General features: G+C 35.7%; 1 pseudogene; it reads right to left on the bottom strand.

Moving 5' to 3' along the window:
* Window positions 1-12188: 12188 nt before the first annotated feature.
* Window positions 12189-17527, bottom strand: LOC123858008 (NEDD8-activating enzyme E1 regulatory subunit-like; annotated as a pseudogene).
* Between the last annotated feature and the right edge of the window lie 4716 nt (window positions 17528-22243).

Consider the following 22243-nt stretch of genomic DNA (forward strand, 5'->3'; position numbering starts at 1 on the left):
TGCTGAGCTCCCATGCCAGGGTCTGTCACCCTCCTTACACATTCATGATGCCTTTTGAGTTTTTTTTTTTTTTTTTTTTTTTTTTATTTGACAGAGACAGAGATAGCGAGAGCAGGAACACAAGCAGCGGGAGTGGGAGAGGGAGAGCAGGCTTCCCGCCGAGGAGGGAACCTGATGTGGGACTCGATCCCAGGACCCTGGGATCATGACCTGAGCCGAAGGCAGACGCTTAACGACTGAGCCACCCAGGTGCCCGCCTTTTGAGTTTTGATGCCTTTTGGGCTCAGTTGGTTAAGATGCCTCATGAGTTTTGAATGTCCAGAGTTTTACTGAGGTATCATTATGGGATCATGTGATTGAACTTAGTCTCTAGCCCTTATCACCTCCCGTAGGAGTGGAGGAAAGGGTTCTTGCTGAAAGTTCTAGCTCTCTAATCACTTACCTGGCCATATACTCTCTTGAAGCTAAGGGACCACCATGAAACACCTAATCAGGAGTGGTCAAAGGGGCTCATTATGAATGACAAAAGATACTCTTATCATTCAGGAAATTACAGGAGTTTTTAAAGTTTAGTGTCAGGAACACAGGACAAAATCCAGATATATTCTTTATTGTAACACAACCAAAGAGCATTGTACTTTTAAAATTGATTTGATCAATTATTTATAAAAGTAACATAAACTACAATTGTAATTTGATTTTGGGATAATAAACACTGTGAGTGTGTATATACATGTGTTGAGTGTCTGTGTTTGTATGTGCTATGAAAGAATAAAGGACAGAAAAAAAATAATGCCAAATCTATTGCAAAGGGGAGATAGATATACGTACAACACAAGCCAGCCCTAATTGGAATGTCTGTGACCAGGCATTGGTGAGATATGAGGGGTTAGATTTGCTTATGTTCAAATTGATACTGCTCCTTATTTGTCATATTTTAGATGATAATAGTTTGTTGGTTACTTATCTAGGAAAGCTCAAATTAATGGATTGTGAAGATACACGGGCAGATAGAAGTCCCATTCACAAAACAGCTGAAACAATCTACATATTCATGTTTTATCCTTTAAGGCAAGCTATTATTCTGGAATCAAGGACATGTTTGGAAGCAGCATGTTTGGTAGATAGGGTTTCAGGATGAATTTGATCATTTATGTTCAAATTAGGCTCCATCATTTACTAGCTGTCTTCCTTTGGGCAATTTTTTTTTTCTCTGCCTCAATTTATTCATGATGAATAAAGTAGGGATAACAACAATATAATATTATGGGGAAGTTGTGAGAAATGAATTAATGGATAGGTTGAACAAAACTAACGGTGTCTAGCAAATACTAAATTTTATAGTAGAATATTAAGGATTCCAAATTTTCATTTTAGTTTAGGAGGACTTTTATTGTAGCCCATGATCTAACAAACATTCTTACTTAGACTTTCTGATTATGTCACTGAAAAACTAGTATTATTACATTGTAGTTATACATATGTATGTGTGTGTGTGAATAATTTTTGTGTGTGCTTATCTTGGATTTGTCTATGGCATTCTCTGTCCCCTTTGAATTTAATAGCTATTGGCAAATTAGTAATTTTCTTTGAATGTCATTTTCTCTTCTGTAAGTAAAATATTGTCTACTTAACGAAAGTGTTGCAAGAATTAAACTAAATAATGTGGATAAATGTTTAGTATCTGATGGTATGGACTCTCACTGGAAGGTGGGATATGCATTGTTTCTTAAAACTGTTGCTACTCTATAGACTGTATATTTATTTGGGGAGTTGGGGATCGACACAGAGCTGTTGGAAGAGCTAAAGTATCCCAAAACACATCATGGCACTTCCTGACAGATGAACTTTACAAATATTAATTCATTTTCTCTGACTAGTTATCTCTAATGCAAGTTAACAGAAGTGTTCTGTTTATTGGCAATGCCTAATTCCTCAGTCTAACTTGAACCTGGTTTGTCTCAGTATTTATAATTAGATTTGTTAATCCAAGGCAGTTAAACATTCTAGAAACCAGAGTTGCTGGTGATGACAATAAAGAGAAGGATGGTGATAATTTTATCTTAGATAACTTATGTTTGGTATACACTGTATGAGTGTGGTATGTACCTTATATATCCCTAAAAGCAATATTTCAAGTTAATTATGACTTTCCTCCATTTAAAATGAGGAAGTTTATTTATTTATTTTTATAAATAAATAAATAAATAAATAAATTTTTAAAGATTTTATTTATTTATTTGAGAGAGAGTGAGAGAACTCTCAAGTGAGCACAAGCGGGGGGAGGGGCACAGGGTAGAAGCAGACTCCCCGCTGAGCAGGGAACCCAATGCAGTGCTCCATCCCAGGACCCCCAAGATCATGACCTGAGTGGAAGGCAGCCCCTTAACTGAGCCACCCGGGCGCCCATAAAATAAGGAGGTTTAAATATTTTCCTCAAGGTCACAAAGCAAGCAAGCAACATAGCCAAAATTCAGTCCTCAAAGTCCTTTCTTTTTCCAGTTAGTCTCTCTATATACAGTGAAGATGCTTCCTGTCTGTTCATAGACAGTTTTTATCACATGAGAAAAAAAAAAAAAATTGTTCACCAGTGTTTAATTTCACATTGTCAAGGAAACAACCATTATCAGGATTTATCACAGGAAATCTACAAAACAACTGATACCAGTCATGAGTTCTATTTATTGACTAAGGCCTGTTAAAACATCTGCTGGCAAGACATTAAGGAGGGTTTTGGATTAAAATTTAAAACATGCTACTGAATTACACATTTTCTCTTTTGTTTCTTTAAAGATATTTTAAAGTCTTCATTATTTGGGTAGGAAAATCCCGAGTGATCTCTGAAATGGTATTAAGATCAACGCAAGTAAGGGAGATAAAAATAAAAGGACTAATTTTCCAAATATGATAAGCCATAACAATTCAAAATATATTTTTAAGTCATTTTTTTCTTGACAGTATTGCTATCTGAAACACAGAGGGGTTTCAAAAGAAAAACACATTGTGAGAAATCAATTTTGCTAGTTTCTTTCTTTGAAGCTCAAAGCTTCTTATTTTAAGTTGAGAGACTTCCAAAGAATTGAAACCAGACAGTGCACTAGGGTAGATGCTTCAAAATTTCATCTACCCTGTGGGCAATCCTAGCAGAATACAAAAGGGAGAATTAATTTAGAGGATTAGGATAAAAGGCACAGCCTTCCCTTTACCCTTTTAACAAGTTGTTCAAGTATATGAAGAATTGTTGTACCTACACTGGGTGAGATCCTCCGAACTCCATCCCTATCCCTCTAGGAGAGGCAAAGAGATTCCCTAGAGCTGGGGGAATGGGAGTGAGAGACCTCAGGACACATTTCCCATGAAAACAACACTGAAGTTAGTGATCAGGGGTGGTGGAAGCATTATGACTAGTGCATGAAACAGAAATCAAGTTAAGCTTATTTTGGCTGAGGCTACCATATAGCCCTTTCTAAGACTTTTTTTTAAAGCAATCTATTTTTGATCTGGGATACAAGTAGCATCAAAAAGTAGAAGTTTTACCCATGAGAAAAGGATGAAAGCAGAACATATTTTTTTCTTGCTCTCTTCCTCATCCTCCTCAGATTCCTTCTCCTTCTTCACAATGACTAACACAAATTGAGTACTCTGTACCACCAGGTACTATTCTAAGTGCTTTATATGCAATAACTACCTTATCATAACATTCCTCTATGTTAGAAATTATTTTACGGAAGAGAAAACTGGCAGACAGAAAGGAGAAGCAACTCGTGCAAGTGTCTACAGCTAGTGAATTCAATCTAGGCAGTCTGATTCCAGAGTTAATCTCTTAAACACTGCACAGTATTGCCTTCTTGGAGTAATTTAGATCTTGGCTCTAGAGTCAGATGGAACTGTGTTCAAATATTAGTTCTGCTAAATCCCCGCTTTTTTTTTTTTTTTTGTGACCAATTATAGTAAAGTTACTTAGCATTCTAAGTCTCAGTTTCCTCATCCATACAGTAGAGTAATATTTATCTTCTAGAGATTTCATAATATGAAGTAATTAGCATAGAGTCTGGCAGTAGGACTTAGTATCCCAAAGTAAAACTTTCTTAAACTTTGTTTCAGAAGAATTCGTGAAATTTAATGTTCCCTTACAAATTATCTTAGGCACTGGTAAAATCTTGTTGACTGATTGGTTCAATCAAGGAGAGTTTTCAATAAATTTGTTGTGGAAATAAATGGATACCACCCAAATGCAAACAAACAAAAGCTATTCAGTTTGCTTAAACAAGGGAATTAACTGCCATGACTTGGCAGAGACTTAAAGGCAGGCAGGGGAGTTGAGAAGCTTTATATAAGTGTAAAACATAAAGGGAAGGCTTCAGGTATGCCTCGATGGGAGGTTGCTTATATGATGAAGCTGAAGGCTGACTGACTAGATGTGGGGCATCCTATCTAATTGTCTAATGGCACACATTTGGCGTTATCCTAAGTTGGAGCAGGGGCAGATATTAGGAAAGTTGCCAGTTATTGACTAAGTTTAGCCCATTTGGGGTGGATTGTTGCAAAGATTGTGGTTTGGCTTCCCGGGCTTGTTGCCACAGGTTACAAGTTCTGTGTTTATATATGGTCTGGCCCTTGTCCATTTGTATAATCAGTCTCTCAGTGTCTAATTAATTTAGCTAATAAACAACAATGCTAGAAACCATGGTAATGAGGAGGGGAGATATATAGATTTTTGGTGTCTTTGATTCCACTTCAGACCATCATATATTTTCCTTTCTTTTGTCTCCCATCCCGTCCTATCCTTCCCCCCTCCTTTTTTTTTAGAAGGAAGAAGATAATTTATCACAGTTCAGTTCTTCTGCCCCAACCCTCTCCCCCAACACATCTGAAGCCCTGAAGGTAATAAGGCTAAAATCATTCCCCCTACTGCAGACTTTCCAGAAAGTATTTGAAAATCCTTTTGAGGGAGCTTTGGGCACCCCCCTGTCTTACACAACAAACAGAGCTAGTATTCCTGACCTTGTGTCACATTATATTATATTCTGATGTTTGTGCACACTAACTTCAAATTCAGTTGAGTTAATAGAACCATCCAGGTCTGTGACGTTATGTTACATCAGTATCTGCTGAATGGATGAGGTGAAGGACAACGATTCAGGCCGGGGGTACTGAATAGTCAGGGATGAAGTGCATACATGTTCAACCTATCCATGTTACATTCACATTCAACCCAGCAGTGACTCTAAGCAAACTAATGTGTCATTTGCTTTCCTCATCATCTTCTCAGTGATCTCCAATTCACTGCTCATGCTAGGAGAATGAGTAGCATCTGACAAGACTTTTCTCTGTGATTTTAGACAAATATGCATTGCATGTAAATTTTACTAAGGGCCCAGTTGAGATGTTTCCAATGCATAAGAGAAATAAAAAATGCAGTATCTTCTAGAAAGTATTTTCTATTTGAAGTCAACTTTGCTTTTCTTAAAATGCTTCCCCAAACTCTGCCCTGGAAAGACAGTTCTATACATGGAATTTTTTTGCTTTGTTTGCACTTATTTTATGGTTAGAGTGTTAGTGTCTAAAGTATCACAGAAAGACTATTGTGAGTTGTGTCTGCATTTGCCACCAGAATGAAAATGATTTGTCACAAAAGTGTGGAGTAGATCTAACCTTAATAACATTTCTTTGTTTCATGCTACATTATGAAATCTGGTTTTGTTTCTATTTTTAATTTGTCTGGCTTCAACATTTGAATTTGTGAAAAGGACTCATTTATGATGCAATATTCTCTAAGAGTTCATGTATCCCAAGGGAATGCTGTTTCTGCTGAATCAGCATACTACCCATTTCCTCAAAGGTATTGATGAAAGAATTTCTAGAAGTGTCTTCAACAGAGTTTAAAATTTTAGTAAGTGAAGAATAGGGATAGGAAAGCTGGAGTACTTATATACCAACTTCTCTTAGATAATGACTGAAGACTTCTTCTGAGGACACTTAAACCAGGACACGTTCTAGTTATGGATCCCTTCACATGTTGACACTGGCTGAAGACTGTAGAGCCCAGTGGTCACAGTGGTAACCCTGCAAGATGGAGATGAGGTCAGAGGAGAAATAAAATGGAACTTAAGTTACACCAGAAATACTTTAGGAAAGGTTTTAGCAGAAGCTGGGATATTACATTATCATACTGTTTGAAAGAGCTCTAAAGCTCAGGTTATCGAGGTATTAATAGTAAAAACACATAATATAGAAATTTTAGCCCTTTGCCATTTGCAAATCACATTCACACATACTCAATTTCAAATAATTCAGGTTTCCTTTGCAAGAGAGAGAAGGGGTCCACATAGGTACTTTTGCAATATCCTTGAGCCCAACTACTTCAAATTACATTTGAGTGTAGAAAGGAAAAGTATAATTTATATCCCTGAAAAGGTCACCAGCTGTGTCCATTGTGTATTATCAAAATGCTTTTTACTATATGTGCAATTTACTTTACTCTTAAGGTTAGTAAATTCCAGTACCAACAATAACCAATACTGGCAGATCCATTACCCCTTACCTAATACTATGAGGCTAAGAAATTTTAAGTTCTTTTGTCAGGAATAGCCAGTCTGTAAATTTTCAGAACTAGAACACTAACCTAAGTGCAGATGTCTAAATTCCAATACCACATTCTCCTACCAGATGATAAGTTTTAAAACACACTGTTCAAATCACAAAATATTATTTTATTTAGAATCACTATAAAGTAAGCATGTCAGGATCTAATTTACATGGCTTATGTATTAACTTGAAATTTGTCTGAGTTTCCATTATAGGTTGGTTTTCACTACCATATAACAATTATTTGAAAATCTGCATTACTAAACTGCTACTTTGTCATATCACCACACTGTGTAACACAAATCACTGTCAGCGCTACATGTAAGAAAAATATTTTATCTTAGGAGATAGACATGTGTTAGAGTAGTGGACTTTATTATTACAGCTATGGTATAACCAATACATAACATAATTTTTAAAACATAAAAGCATATGCTTACTGTATTAATGTTCAAAGTCGTATTTAATGTGTAATGAGTCCCTACAATTATATAGATAACTTTCTACTTGATAAATATTCTCAGGAGGATCTCTATCAACAGGAATATTTTAACATGAGACTCTCTCTCCTCTAAAGCTAAAGAAAGAATATAAAACTTTAATTTATTTTTAATATATATAGAAACCAAATTATGAATTTAAACATTTTTTTTTAAGATTTTATTTATTTGACAGAGACACAGTGAGAGAGGGAACACAAGCAGGGGGAGTGGGAGAGGGAGAAGCAGGCTTCCTGCTGAGCAGGGAGCCTGATACGGGGCTCGATCCCAGGACCCTGGGATCATGACCTGAGCCGAAGGCAGACGCTTAACGACTGAGCCACCCATGCGCCCCTGAATTTTTATGAAATGTCTAAGCACCATAGACTATAATAGCTAAAGCCTGAAAGAACATTATTTTCTTTCAGATTTGACCTTACAATATGATAATGCAGAGTAAATGCAGTGATAGAAAAACTTACCTAATAGGTTGGCTAGGGAAAAAAACTAAGACTTGGCTTACCACATCACAGAAGATCAATATGTTGCTTCTTTTTTTTTTTTTTTTAATTCATTTGTTTTCCATTGCCAGTTCAGTATCCCATCTGGAACTGCTGTCCCATCTTACAAGGAAGGACATTTTACCTTCTTTCTCATACCTCATTGATTTCTATGAGTGGATATTTCTTTCTTTTTTTTTTTTTTTTTAATAATTTTTATCTTACTTGAGGGTTTTTTCTACCCTTGCAGAAATAGAACGGGTAGGGCGCCTGGGTGGCTCAGTTGGTTAAGCGACTGCCTTCGGCTCAGGTCATGATCCTGGAGTCCCAGGATCGAGTCCCACATCGGCCTCCCTGCTCAGCAGGGGGTCTGCTTCTCCCTCTGACCCTCCTCCCTCTCATGCTCTCTGTCTCTCATTCTCTCTCTCTCAAATAAATAAATAAAATCTTTAAAAAATAAATAAATTAATTAATTAATTAAAAAAAAAGAAATAGAACGGGTATAATGACCACATTTTATTGTTAACGTAGATTGAAAATAAATAATGGAAAAGATGTAAGTGTGACTATTAGTGTATTTTAAAGATATTTTATTTATTTATTTTTTATTTTTTTAAGATTTTATTTGTTTATTTGACACAGAGAGACACAGTGAGAGAGGTAACACAAGCAGGGGGAGTAGGAGAGGGAGAAGCAGGCTTCCCGCTGAGCAGGGAGCCCGATGGGCTCGATCCCAGGACCCTAAGATCATGACCTGAGCTGAAGGCAGATGCTTAATGACTGAGCCACCCAGGCGCCCCTGGGTGGGTTTTAGGTTTTAAATTTTAAAGATATTTTAAATGAGTATCAAATACCCTGGTAATCATTGTTCATAGAAGGGTAAATAAAGGAGCTAACTCCTTATTTTCTTTTTTATCCTATGAAAGAGACACACTAGAGTTTTGTTCAATATTAAATAATCTTATCCGCTCAATGGACAAGTACTTAAAAGTGAATTATAAGTGAAAATGAGAACTGATTCGATATTTCAAAATCTTAAGTAGTTGATATTGACTTTTCTTTTTGTGTTTCTACAGTAGAAAAAAATAGATATTTAATGGTCACTTTTCATGATGCTGAAAGAGCACATGGATGCCAGAGTTAAGCTTTGTACCCCTAAGATAGCAATATCAATACCAGCATTTAGCCTGCATTCAATTGCAGAGGTGCTGCTGAATCACAAGTGGTTGGGTTCTGAGTAATTGGCAACCCCTTTATCATTAAGTAACTGATAACCACTGATACCTGACTTTAGCTTTTTTATGTAGATTTTAAAACTTGGGAACTATATTTGTAAACTATCAGAAGTGAAAAACAATCAACATTGAGAACAAAACAACTGAGCAGTATTATTCATAGGAGATTTAACCAGATCGCTGTGCATTTTTTAGGATTTCATTTTACATATAGGTTGAACCATATTAAGTTCTATTTATATAAATCAAAAAGAGTAAAAATCTTAGAAATTGTATGTAATTCAACATGAGAAAGAAAATGAGAGGGCTTTTCATGGAGCTATGCCATGGCAGCAGCCATTTTTTCAGGATCTAATGGATTTAGGCTACTGTATTAATTCTAACACTAATATTCCTTCATTCATCCAGCAATATTTATTGAGGGCAGACCATGTACTGTGGATGTAGGTTACCCTACTGGGCAGAACAACCAATATGTTTACCCTCATCAAATTTGCAATGTAGTAGAGACACATTAAATAAATAAGTAAAATATATGTGTGGTATCTTAATTAGTATTAAGTGCTGAGAACAGAAATATATAGCAGGGAAGGAAGTTATTTTTTAGAGAGTCAGGGTTGAAATTTTAAAGTAGTTGTTCTGGAAGGTTTCAAGAAGAAATAAAGTCTGAAGGGAAGGGACTGACAAGTCATGTAATTGTAAAAAAGCCTTCCTGGCAGAGGGAAAAGCAAGCATAAAACAGCCTGAAGCAGGAGAATGCCTGGTGTGAGGAGAAGGTCAATATTGACAGAAGAGGTGAACTAGAGGGAAAAATAATGAATAATAAGATGAGCAAAATATGGCGGCACCAGAGCCTTTTGAATCAGAGTAAAGATTTTGGCTTTTATTCTAAGTGAGGTCAGAAGACTTGGGAGGTTCTGAACAAAGAAGTGACATTATCTTTTTTTTTTTCTAACAGACTCACTCTGTCTAGTGGGTTGGGAATAAATTTAGGAGCAGGGATAGAAGCTGGAAGACAAATCAGGAGGCTGTTATAATTATTCCAGTGAGTCATGATTTATTTGAGACAGAATGAGGCACCATGTAGGGGATGGTAAGAGGTTGGATTCTTGATATATTTTAAAAAATAGAACTGAGAGTATTTCCTGAAATACAGGATATTAGTGTGAGGGAAAGAGAGGTATTGGGAATGACTCCAGCATTTTTGGCTTTAATAGGAAGAACGAAAAAGTTGTTATAAATATACTGGAGAAGATGTAGGAAGCCTAAGTTTGTGGTAGAAAGGATATCAGAATTTCAGTTGTGGATATACTGCATTGAGAAGCCAAGTATGATGAAGTTTTAGAATATAAGTGAAGTCCAGAGCCGACAACCAAGAAAGAATTCTTAAGACATCTCTGGTGCAAAAGGTGATTTTATTAAAGCACGGGGACAGGACCCGTGGGCAGAAAGAGCTGCTGCACTGTGGTCTTGAGGAGTGGCTGATTATATACTCAGGAGTTGGGGAGGTGAGGACGAAGGGGGTGTCCAGAAGGACTGTCATATGCTAAAGACTCTCAGGATACTAGAGGCCTGGTTATTGTCAAGCCAAGGCTGTTTTCCCCTCTAATGAGGCACTAACATGAAGACAGTTGGGAGTTTCCTGGAGGAATGTTCCATTCCTCCTAGCACATATCCTTGTCAATGAGCTTTAGGTTTAGAAAAAATTCAGTTTTATTTACATTTCCTTCTGCCTCAGCCTCCCTTAATTTTATGGAGGGGAGGGTGATGTCAGGGCTTCGGGAACTGAGTTATGGGTCTCTGGAAATTAGGCTGTTGATAAGAAAGCTTCTTCCTTGTAAATCACTAGGACATTTGTAAACTGAGGGAGACTTCTGTCCTGCCAAGACTTTGATCTCTATCAGTTAACCATTTGTTTTTACTTTAGGGCTGCCAGGAGTGCCTGAGGAATGTCACATATATCACATGGTGGGGTGGGGGGTGTAGGGTGCCTTCTTCTGCTTTGTCCTCACTTGCCTTCTGCTCCCTCATCAAGTAGGTATTCAGTGTCAAGTAGCACATCAAGTAGGATTCAGTTAGGGAATCACAACCAGTAAGAATGGTATGGAAGAAAGGGTTTATTATAGAGATTAGATTTCCAAAATTATTGGAACTGATGAAGAATTTTTTTGTGAAAGCTGTACTTTTCGTATGTGGTGGTGGTCGTCCTGAAATCACTCTTCAAAAGCAGGGTTGACAGTTTTGGAGAAAACAGACAGTGAAACAGAATTATCAGTATAAAACAAACACCAAAACAATATGGAAAAATCTACAATGGCAAAATGGAACCTGTGAGAACAAACTGGAACGTGTGTCTCTCTCTTACTCCCTCTTATATCACTGATGAAGTTTGCTTGGAGAAGTCAGATCACTTCACTATAGAGAACACGATGTGCTCTGTCGCAAACCAGAGAAGTTGAAAAGAGAAAATGTAACAGCTAGAAAAGATGGATGCTGTGAATTTCCTCATTAACAAAGTGAGCGAGATCAGCAAAAATGTGTGTTAGCAGCACCAGGCCTGCTTGGTGGCCATTGCTTTGCCTCCACATCTCATTTTCTCCCCTTGTCATCAACCCTAACTTGTAAATACTAACCCAGATTAGCCAAATTGACACAGTACAAAACTACCACTACCACATGTAGGCAGTTACATAGTGTATCTACAATGTAGGAAGGAGAAATGGGCTTAAAGTGTACACCTGGATTTATTCTTTCAGAGGTGATACTCAAAGTAAAGCAATTGGATTCCATCACCCAAAACATACATGTTGGTAGAAGATAGAGAAGTGTTTAAGAATGAAGCCCCAGAAGAAGAAGAAAAAAAGAATGAAACCCCAGAGCACTCTAATTTTTTGATATTAAGGATATGAGGAAGAACTTGCCAAGGACTCTGAGTAGTAACAGTCAACGTGTAGGACGAAAATCTAGTCAGGGTGGGATCCAGAAAGTCAAGTGAAACAGAGTGATTCAAGAAGGGAAAGTGATTGTTTCTCCTCCTCCATCCACAATTATTGAATTCCCCTGTGGGGAAAATGGGCTTTGGGTTTTCATCCAAACTGTTTACCCAGATATAATAAAGAGTATAAGACAGTACCAGTTTTCTTCTGTGTCATTAGATGGCAGAATCACTTGAAATACATATTTCCTTTTGTAAATGAGAAAAATGTTTATTAAGGAAACAACAATTTAACAGCTCTCCCTTAGGAGACTTTTATGGACTAGAGCATAATCTGAAGACAATTACAGTTTCAGTCATAAGCACACTACATAGGGTGCTTATTTTATAAACAGAAGGATGCTGAAGTTTGTGACATGCTGACATAATTGTGTTATTAAATTTACAGGGTTTAGTGGTAATTGTGATTAAACCCTTGGGCAGCAGCTCTTCCAAAGAATGCAGTCATCATGTGACTCAACAGCTCCCCATTAGCAAAATTTGTAATCATAATCATCTTTCACCATTACAGGTGAAATGGAATACCTGTATTCCTAAAGGAAGTTGTTCTTCAGTCTGATAGTTTAAGTACCCCTGGTTGTCTGCCATGTTGTTAATGAAATATTTTAACAGCCCATACGATTAAGTACAACACAGTCCCATTATCTGGAATGTCCAAACTGGAAATAATTTCATCCTCGTTAATGATGTTCAAACCATATTCTTTAGTTAAGGATGTATATCTTAAAACTCGAAGAAATGGAAGATTGCTGCAGAATAATTTTAATTCTTACTTTGTAATGGCGTCTCTTGCCTGGCCTGTGGACTGCAGCATTTTGTCAATATGACTACCACAGCAGAAGCATCTTTGTTTGCTTTAATAGTAAGTGGTTTGCTGCTTTATGGGTGCACCCTAATCTGCAGTTGTATAGGGAATTGTGCCTCAAACAGGTAAGTATCCTTGGACCTCTTTGGCCACAAAGTCCTTTCAGGTATAAGCTAAAATCCAAACAGATGGAGTCTGTTTGCTGATATTTATGCAACAATCATCATTAATTATATCTTTAGTATTGATTGGGATCTGAATTGTATTTATTGCTGTGTTTATATTTTTAAAAGCTTCTTAAAAATTATCTTCATCTTATGGAGCCCCAGTATCATTCTTTAGAATCCTTTGTCTAATCAAATCTCTGAGGTTCTCTTTTTCCTTACACATTTTAGGTGGTCATCCATTTGTTCCATTATTCTACTGTGCTAAATATTTAGCTATAGCAATCAATGGAGTATGGCTATGGGCCTTCCCTCCATCCCCCAATATGATCCAAATCGTAAGGCTGTAAATGTTCTCTCAACTCAGGAAATGGTTTATCTAGTTGTAGATCTCCTAATACATTATCTGAGTAAAATTCTATTACTCGATGTTCTTTTATAATGATCCTCCTATAGCCAACCAGCCATATATAGCCTACACATTAAAAGGGGGATGTGGGAATTCCAGAAGATTTCAGCTAAATGTAATAGTATACTTTCAGGGAGCCTAGTTGCAAGCACAATAGTAAACCTACAGCAAAAAGAATGGTCATTGCTTGGGTTTTCTGAACTCTCTTCCACAAACTTAATAGATACATTGTTATTTAATTCTTACAAGAGTTCCACAACTTGAGCTTAGTTCTTGCTGACACTGCTGTTTTATAGGAAAAAATAATGTTTTCAGCATTCTCTGCTGATCTGATTTCCATCAATAATTGTAAATGAATCGAGACCTAGTAGTTCCAAGTTGTTAAAAATTTCAGTTCCTGTGGCTCTTGCATTTATTAGGTAACCTTGAGCAGACCCTAAAGTCTCTTGCCCATGATTACTCCACAACTGCAGCTGCCCAGCCCCCACGGAATAGCCAGTAACAGCCTGCAAAGTGCCACCATCATCTCTTGAAGTTTTTTTTTTTTTAATCAGAAAACTTTCTCATTCTTTTTATTTCCAGCGTTATTGAGATATAATTGATATATAACATTGTGTAAGTGTAAGGTATACAACATGAAGACATTTTTAATATTATATTTTAATATGGTGAACAATGAAGTTTACTATAAAACTGAATTTCACTAGGAACATTTTCTGTTCATATGTTGTCCATTTCATTGATTTAGAGTGTTACCTTGATGTTCCTGTCTAGTCAAATCTACAGATGAGAGGAAGTTTACAAAAGGAGTAAGAATAAACTATCTTGAACAAAAATAAAAAACAAAACCCAACTCTTCAGTTCAGATTTCATTTTAAGCCCATTTTATACTTGTAAGTGGAGATGCCAGGATAAATTTAATAAACTGTATAAACTATGAAGACTCTTCAACCTATCTGTCATGTAGTCATTTGTCAGTTGCTCTTATACAGAGCTGGTGCTACAGTGTTTATTTCCAGCTCTCCAGCTGGGTCACTTAGTTAATCTCTCTTTACCTTTAAAAATAGGGATAAATTGTTCTTTGACTTACCTCGATGAGATGATGTGACTGCTGATGAGATGACATTTGTGAAACAATTTGATTGTCTCACAAAATAATTGCCATATGATTTCAAAACCACCTACTGGATTTTTTTCCTATCTGAAGAACAAACCCCTGAAATTAGATTACTCCTGCAGCTTTACATGGTTTAAAATGAAAGGAGATTTTTTTTTCCTACAAGAAACAATGTATGGTTGCCAAAGTTGGCCTGTCTGACTCAGAGAAATCTCTAGTGATTAAATGATGTTCTCACACATGTACAGTAGGCATATGCATCTCTGAGAGATGCAGATGAAGTCCTCAAGACAGAAGACTTAGGACTCTGATTCCAGGGAATCAGCTATCTTCCCTGTGAACTGTTTTGTAGCATTACTAAAATTTACTAAATGTAATATGGTATCCCGCCTGTATGGGAACTTGGAAGAGTTTGGAAAAAGGATGGTAAATAAAAACTATGGAAATCTGAAAAAACGTTCCTGAGCACTTTTGAGTACTTTTTTATTATTATTATAAGCTTAATATCTGCTTGAAGTTTATGATGTTATTAAAATAGTTAACACAAGGATAGCTTGAATTATTAAAGGCTAGTGTGTAGATTTCAAAATTCTATAGCCATAATATAGCCCGAAGATAACATTTGGAGAACTGAGTTCTTCTTTAATATATGCATGCATGCCAATATTTATAAGGACACACTATTTTCTAGGCAGTGTGTCAGCATTGGGAAAATGTGGTTGTTAGTACTACATTTCAAAATGAATGTTAATTATTAATATGACATATCAATTATATTGACCAAACAATTATTCCCTACTCCACAAGGGAAGAAAATAAACACATGATTTATTTGTTGTTTTATTTTTGCAAAGTTTCAAGATAGGATATTTCTGGTATTCAGGACATTGATTTCACTGATAATTAGCCCCACAACACTATTAGAAAAACTGCCAAGTCCTTTTATGCTCCAGTTTGTTGATTTCCAAATTGATTAAGTGCAAAGAGAAACATAAATTAGAGTGTCCATATCTGTTTTTTAGGTTCATATAGTCCATTAATTTACTAATACACATATATGTTTAATATAAAGTTCTCTACTTCATAGAATACATGATGGGTGGATGACAACTTGGATGACCTCTTAATCACCTTTTTCATATTATTTTATCTTATCCAATTAATACTCAGTCTTTAAAAAATACTAATATATTTCTAGTTTAAGCTCTGAATCTCATGGTATTTATTTCTGTTTTCCATACCCATACCCCAACCACCCAATTACCAATTATTATCAATTTTAGAAATACATCTCAATCCCTTCTCTCTTTTTTTTTTTTCACCATTCTCACATTTTGAATGCCCTAATTTCAACTGTAGTCCTACTTTGCACCAAGTGTTGTCTCCTCCTAGTATGCTTCCGCATGAATTTTGAATTACCCTCTTTAGAACAGGAGTGAAAAGTTTCTTGTTGGTTTATGTCATCTATAAAAAATAAAATCTAAGCTCTTTTGCAGTAAGGCATCCAGACCCTTTGTGACCTGCCCCAAATACCCTGTCCTTTTTCTATGACTCCCTCACACACATTCTAGTTTTTTTTAATGTGACACATATTTTCATATATTTTCTTTAATGTGACGTGCCATTCTTTCTGTCATTCTTTCCAGACTCTATTTTATAATCTCTATGTATGCCTCAAGACCAAGCTCTCATTCTGCTTCCCTGATACAGCTTTGTAAACCTCATGCCACTGCGTGATTTAACTTATTATAATAGTTTCCATGCTTTATTATAGGGTTTCTTCCATTTGTTTTTCTAACTAGGCTAAAAGTTCCTTAAAGGTATACACCAAGAGTTATTGCTTTCTTATGATTCTAGAAAAACGTAAGAGAAGGCCTAGGCTATATAAAACACCCAGTAAACATCAAATGAGCAAACTAGATCCATTCTTCATAACTAGATCATTCTTCATTCTCAGTCTTCTTCAAATATCCACCAGCTCCATGAATTAAACTTACGACTAATTTTAATGTAGTACCTATCAAGAAAGCAGAGATTACAGCTCTCATTTTTTATACCTAACATCATCCCTCAGCTTTATTAATGTTTCAAAGAGAAAATCGTGGGAACATTTTTACTACAGAAAGATCTAAGTATAAAGCAACTGGGAAATTTAACTTTGTAACAGACAGACAATTGTTGTTTCTTACAAAGTTACCATTCTGAAATAAGTCATTGCAAGGAGAGAAAAAAATCTCTGTGCTGAAAGTTGGAAAAAGAAAGTCTGGCTTTTGGGAAGGTATTATGAATTAGATTAACAAAAGAGTCACATTATATGCCATAAAGGTTTTATGTGCTATAAAATGTGAAGAGTAATTCAAAGTTGTGAATTGATGCAGGCAAAATTCTAAAGAAACGCAGAGAAGTTTTGAACTCTAGCCATAACTATAAATTTACATTCTGCTCAGAGTTTCTGTATATATATCTCAAAAGATATGTCTGGTAACTAGGTTGTTTGTATATCCTAGGCATATAGCATTTGGATATTTGAGGCATGAAGCAACTTCTCACTCATCATCCTTGACACTAGCTTTTTAATTTTTATTCTCATACAGAACTCTGATTTCATTATTCATTCATATGCATGTCCTTATTATCTCCCCATCAACAGAAAAATATAAATGAAAATGCCTGCATTATTAAGGAAGCCTTTTCAAAAACAGGTTGCCACCACTTTTGGGAGGCAGTTCTCCAAGACATTTGTACATGTTTTGTGACAGAGTTTATTCACAAGGAGGTTTGCATAGCAAACCCTGGTCAAAAAGTAGACATGTTTCCTTACCAGCATAATAAAGATACTGCCTCCCTGCCAGGCAAAGGTTGATCAGATTTCTCTTTATAAAATTGAGTTTTCTAAGCTTGGTTTCCTCAGCTGTGCTGTAGATCCCACTGGGTGTACATTATTCACCAGGACCTGCTTCATGTCTTCCCCATGGGCCTTGGTGACAAGGGAAACTGATAGAAGCATGGCTCTCATGCTGCCTGCTGCATTGTGGATATTAAAGTACGGAAATCCATTTGACTCATTGTTTCCATATCGATGTAGTATATGAACCTGTGATCAACTTCAAGGTTGATCCAGCAGCTGTAGTCGGCACTGCTGCCTGACCATTAGACAACTTTGCTTTCCTGGCTTCATTTCCTGGCACTCTATATACCTCACAGTCTGTGCTATAGTTTGTAGTTCCCCGAACATGCTGTACTGCTTATATGTTTTGTTTTGTTTTCTTTTCTTTTCACCTGCCTGTATGTGTATCTGCTTGGCCCTGGTTATCTTCCTTACAGAGTACATTTTACCTTATTGTCTCCTTCCCATGAAAATTTTCATGACTTTTACAGGTACCAGGCTTTATCCAAGTCATGGGCTTCTCTAATAGAGAATATATTTTAACAAATTTCCATTTTATGTGTAATTATTATATTTTTCATTATTTAAATTTGTGCAAGATGCATATATCAAACTACTCAGTAACTGCTATGTGCATATCAATAATAGATGGTAGATGGAGGTAGGTTGATAAACAGTGCAGAAATGATTCCTAATCTCTAGAAACTTACAGAGAATTGGGAAAGATGAACATCATATAGATACAGAGGTATATAACAAGGGGATCAAATAATACAAGGTCCACTCTTGGAAGCTTTCTCTGTGGAAAAGATGTTCCAGTTGAAGCCTGAAGGGAAGAAGAAGTAGTTCACAAAAAGACTTGATAGATGTTATTATATAACACAGCATGATATCTAGCCAGCACTCAGTAAATATTTGAGAAATGAAGCAAATGAATAAAAAAATCAATTTTTCCTCAGTTTTTAATATGTTCTCTTCTAATTCCTGACACTTTTTGAAAGACTTTTTTTTTTTTTAGGGCTTATTCATGACTTCCTAAAAGTGATTAAAAAATTACCCTCTTAAAACAAATAGTTTCAAGTCCTGTAATGATTGTATGTATGTGCCACTTTCTTCCCTGTAGGATACTGGTTATTAAACCTAAAGGGATAAATGGTATGTTGGGACCCTAGAACTATACCTAGTACTAAAAACTCACATGTTGGATATAGTGTAGAAACAAAATGGGCCTGATATTTCCCTGTTTAGAAAATAAACAGAATTACCTGTTTTTATAAAGGTAAAAAAAAAAAATTCTTCCATTGGCTCTTAAAAAAAAACCACTTATGGTGTCTCCTTATTAGACACAAAGAACTTGAACTACCCACATGCAAGACAGATCATCTTATCATCATCTGGAAGGTTTTTTGGAAAAATTTCCTATTGACTGGTATTCCTATGATGCCAGTCTGTTGAGAATTGAATCAGTGCTGTTTAAGAGAACTCAACTGAAATCACTCCGAGTACTTGGGAAATTACCTAGCTTAGAGTCAAAATATTTTTATGCACTTACAACCTGGCCCATGTCTACCATTTTTTAAAGCATCAGTTCCAAGAGAGAGTATAATATACTAGTAGCAAAAAGGAAAATAATGAATTTTATTTTCCACATTTGTACAAATGACCTGGAACTGTGTTCATATTACGTTAAGATACTGTGCAATGTATGATGAGCAGCATTTTGGGAATGAAATAAATAACCAGATCAAGGAACTGTGATGTACTTGGTAATTTTATTGCTAGAACAGTGGTTTTTACTGCATTTCACTTTGCAATTAGAGAAAATTGCCACATCTAGTCTTTGTTGCAGACAAAGATCTGTACCATATGCCTTTGACTTGAAAAATCACCAATCTCTCATTTTCCAGTTTTCTTCAGCGTGTCTGATTCATTCAATCTAAGTTACTGTAAGTACAGAAAAAAAATTAGTTGCTAAACTTTCAATTCCTCAAAATCAGTCAACTTTAAAAAAATATATATTTTTCCCTAAATGTAACTAACATTTTCCATTAAAGAAATATAAAGCAAAATTAAATTAAAAATTAAATGATTATGCACCTATTGAAATGATCATATGGTTTTTATCCTTTTTCTTTTAATGTGACATATCATGTTGATTATTTGGCAATATTGAACCTCCCTTGCATCCCAGGAATAAATCCCACTTAATCGTGGCATATGATTTTTTAATGTATTGTTGGATTCGGCTTGCTAATATTTTGTTGAAGATTTTTGCATCCGTATTCATCAGCGATATTGGCCTGTAGTTCTCAGGGTTTTTTGTGTTTTTGTTTTGTTTTTTTGTGGTGTCTTTACTTGATTTTGGTACTAGGGTGATACTGGCATCACAGAATGAATATAGAAGTTTTCGTCCTCTTTTATTTTTTGGAACAGTTTGAGAAAAATTTTTTTTTCTTTAAATGTTCGGTAGAATTCACCTGTGAAGCCATCACATCCTTTGACAAAATACAACATCCATTCATGATAAAAATCCTCTGCAAAGTGGGTCTAGAGGGAACATATCTCAACATAATAAAGGCCTTCTATGAACATCCCACAGCCAGTATCATACCCAGTGGTGAAAAACTAAAACCTTTTCCTCTAAGGTCAGGAACAAGACAAGGATGTCCACTCTCACCACTTTTATTCACCATAGTACTGAAAGTTGTCCTAGCCACAGCAATTAGACAACATGAGAAATAAAAGGCATCCAAATTGGTAAGGAAGAAGTGAAACTCTCTCTCTTTGCAGATAATTGTAACAAAAATAAGCAGTTACATGATGAAGATTAAAGGAAGTGTTGGCAGTGGTGGATAAAGTGATGATGTAAGACATTCATAAGCAGATGCTTTCTGAGCTAAAAATCCAAATGAGGATCCAGCAAATAATCTGTTTATGTTCTTTCTCTATAAAGTTGGAACAATATCTACCTTATAAAGTTTTTCTGAGAATTTTTTAAAAGTTTTGTCAGTGAAGTGAATAATCAAGTGAATGACTTCAGAGCAATAAACTTGGTTGAAATTGTGATCCTGCTTTCTTGAGATTACTCTGCTCTTCTATAAACATAAACCACCACTACTTTCTTAATGAAATTGTTCTCATACTATACATGACCCTAGATCTTGCTAGTCCTTTTAAACAGGATTTGTGTTACAGACTTGTCCTTGTTTATTTGGACACTAACTGTTTGCTATCATATAACTGGCTTTCTTAAAAAAAAAAAGTCAAAACAAATCTCCTTCTAACTAACTTCTAGTTTCTTCCTTTTACTGTTTGCATCAAACATTTAAGACAGTCTATTAGGAAGAGACAACATGTGTTTTAAGGTTACTTGAAGGCACAGTAAGGGATGGAATAGTTAGGAAGATGATGAGAACTGTAGGTGAGGTATAGGGAGGTATAACAGAGATCAATGTTTTCGAACCTTTTTCATTGCAAGGAAAATACAGGACATGATGAAATTATTTGTAGACCATGTGTATAAAAAGATTCTAATGGCAGAAAAAATGTTTATGAGTTCATATTAGTAGGAAAAGAATATATATTTTGGGGTTAACACTATACCTAAGTTCACACCCTGGTTTTATTATGAATGAGTTGTGTGTCCACTGGCAGTTTGTTCAATCCCTAATTCCTTTCTTCAGGTGATACTCAACTGACTCAAGGTGTTAGCTATTTATTTTTCAGCTTTATTGAACTATAAATGACAAAATTATAGAATGTTAAAGTATGGCACATACTGACTCTATATACATATACATTGTGAAAGGGTTACCACCATTGAGTTAATTAACACATGCATCACCTCACAAGAGAGAGTTAGCTCTTAATAGTAATATTGGAACATCCCTTTTATCCTTTCCCATTCTTTGTGATTTATATTGTCTTTTAGAAACAGGACCCAAGATATATGTCTGATCCAACTATGCTGTCTTTCCTTGAGTAATAAACCTCACTCAGTGGATCAAAGGCCAGTGTCAGGAGTCTCAGCCGGTCTACCATCTCAACCATTATTCCTCAATGATTGCAATTAAATCTAGGACAGTATTCCTCCATGTTACTTCCCTCTCTTTCGTAAAAACAAAACTTTGACCACAATTAAGACAGTTTCAAATCTCTACAGTTAACTGAAAGACATTTGCAGTGGATTTAATAATGTTTGATGTTCCAGTGATCATAATTGTCATTTGCCTCTAAACAAGCTTTAATATACACATCACTAAACCCCTGTTCTATTTTTCTTTAAGTGAGGGAAGCTTGTTAGAAAATATTTTCCATCAGTTGCAGAAGAGACAGGGTCTTCTTTGTGTATTCATCAAATGTTTTATTGAGCTAGGTTCAGTGTGAGTGAAGTACTATTCCAGAGCTGGAAATGCAGCAGAGAAAAAGACAGGAAATATCTAGTAAGTATGTGTATGAATGCATATGTATTATATATTTGCAATATTTATATAGATTGATATAAACATATTGCATGTAATATATTATGATATATATATAGTACAGAGAATAATGTCTTTGCAAAGATGTATATCTCCTAATCCCGAGAGTCTGTGTATCTGTTACCTTCCATGGTAAAAGGGGCTTTGCAGATGTGATTCAGTAAAGGGTGTTGAGATGGCAGAATAATTCTGGGTTATCTAGATGGACCAGTGTAATCACTAGAGTTTTCATAAGAGAAGCAATGGAGTCAACGTAAGAAAGAAGATGAAGTGGTGATGGAAGAAAGAGGAAAGGTGACAAATGAGGACAGCCTTTAGAAAATGGATTGGGAAGAAAACAGATGCTCCCTGGAGCTTCCAGAAGAAACCAGTCTACTGATACCTTGATTTTAGGACATGTGATCTCTAGAAGTGTAAGATAGTAATTTGTGTTAAGTCACAAGATTATGGTAAATTTTTACAGCAGCAGTAGAAAACTTATACAATATAGAATATACATTATATGTATACACCATGTGTTACAATGTATTTTATATATAGTATGTATATTAGTATATATGCTTGCAGTATCCACTATATATAT

Source organism: Mirounga angustirostris, unplaced genomic scaffold (genome assembly GCF_029215605.1).
Source record: "Mirounga angustirostris isolate CCGP_5_RB_7025 unplaced genomic scaffold, mMirAng1.0.hap1 SCAF_13, whole genome shotgun sequence".
NCBI classification, from domain to species: Eukaryota; Metazoa; Chordata; class Mammalia; order Carnivora; family Phocidae; genus Mirounga; species Mirounga angustirostris.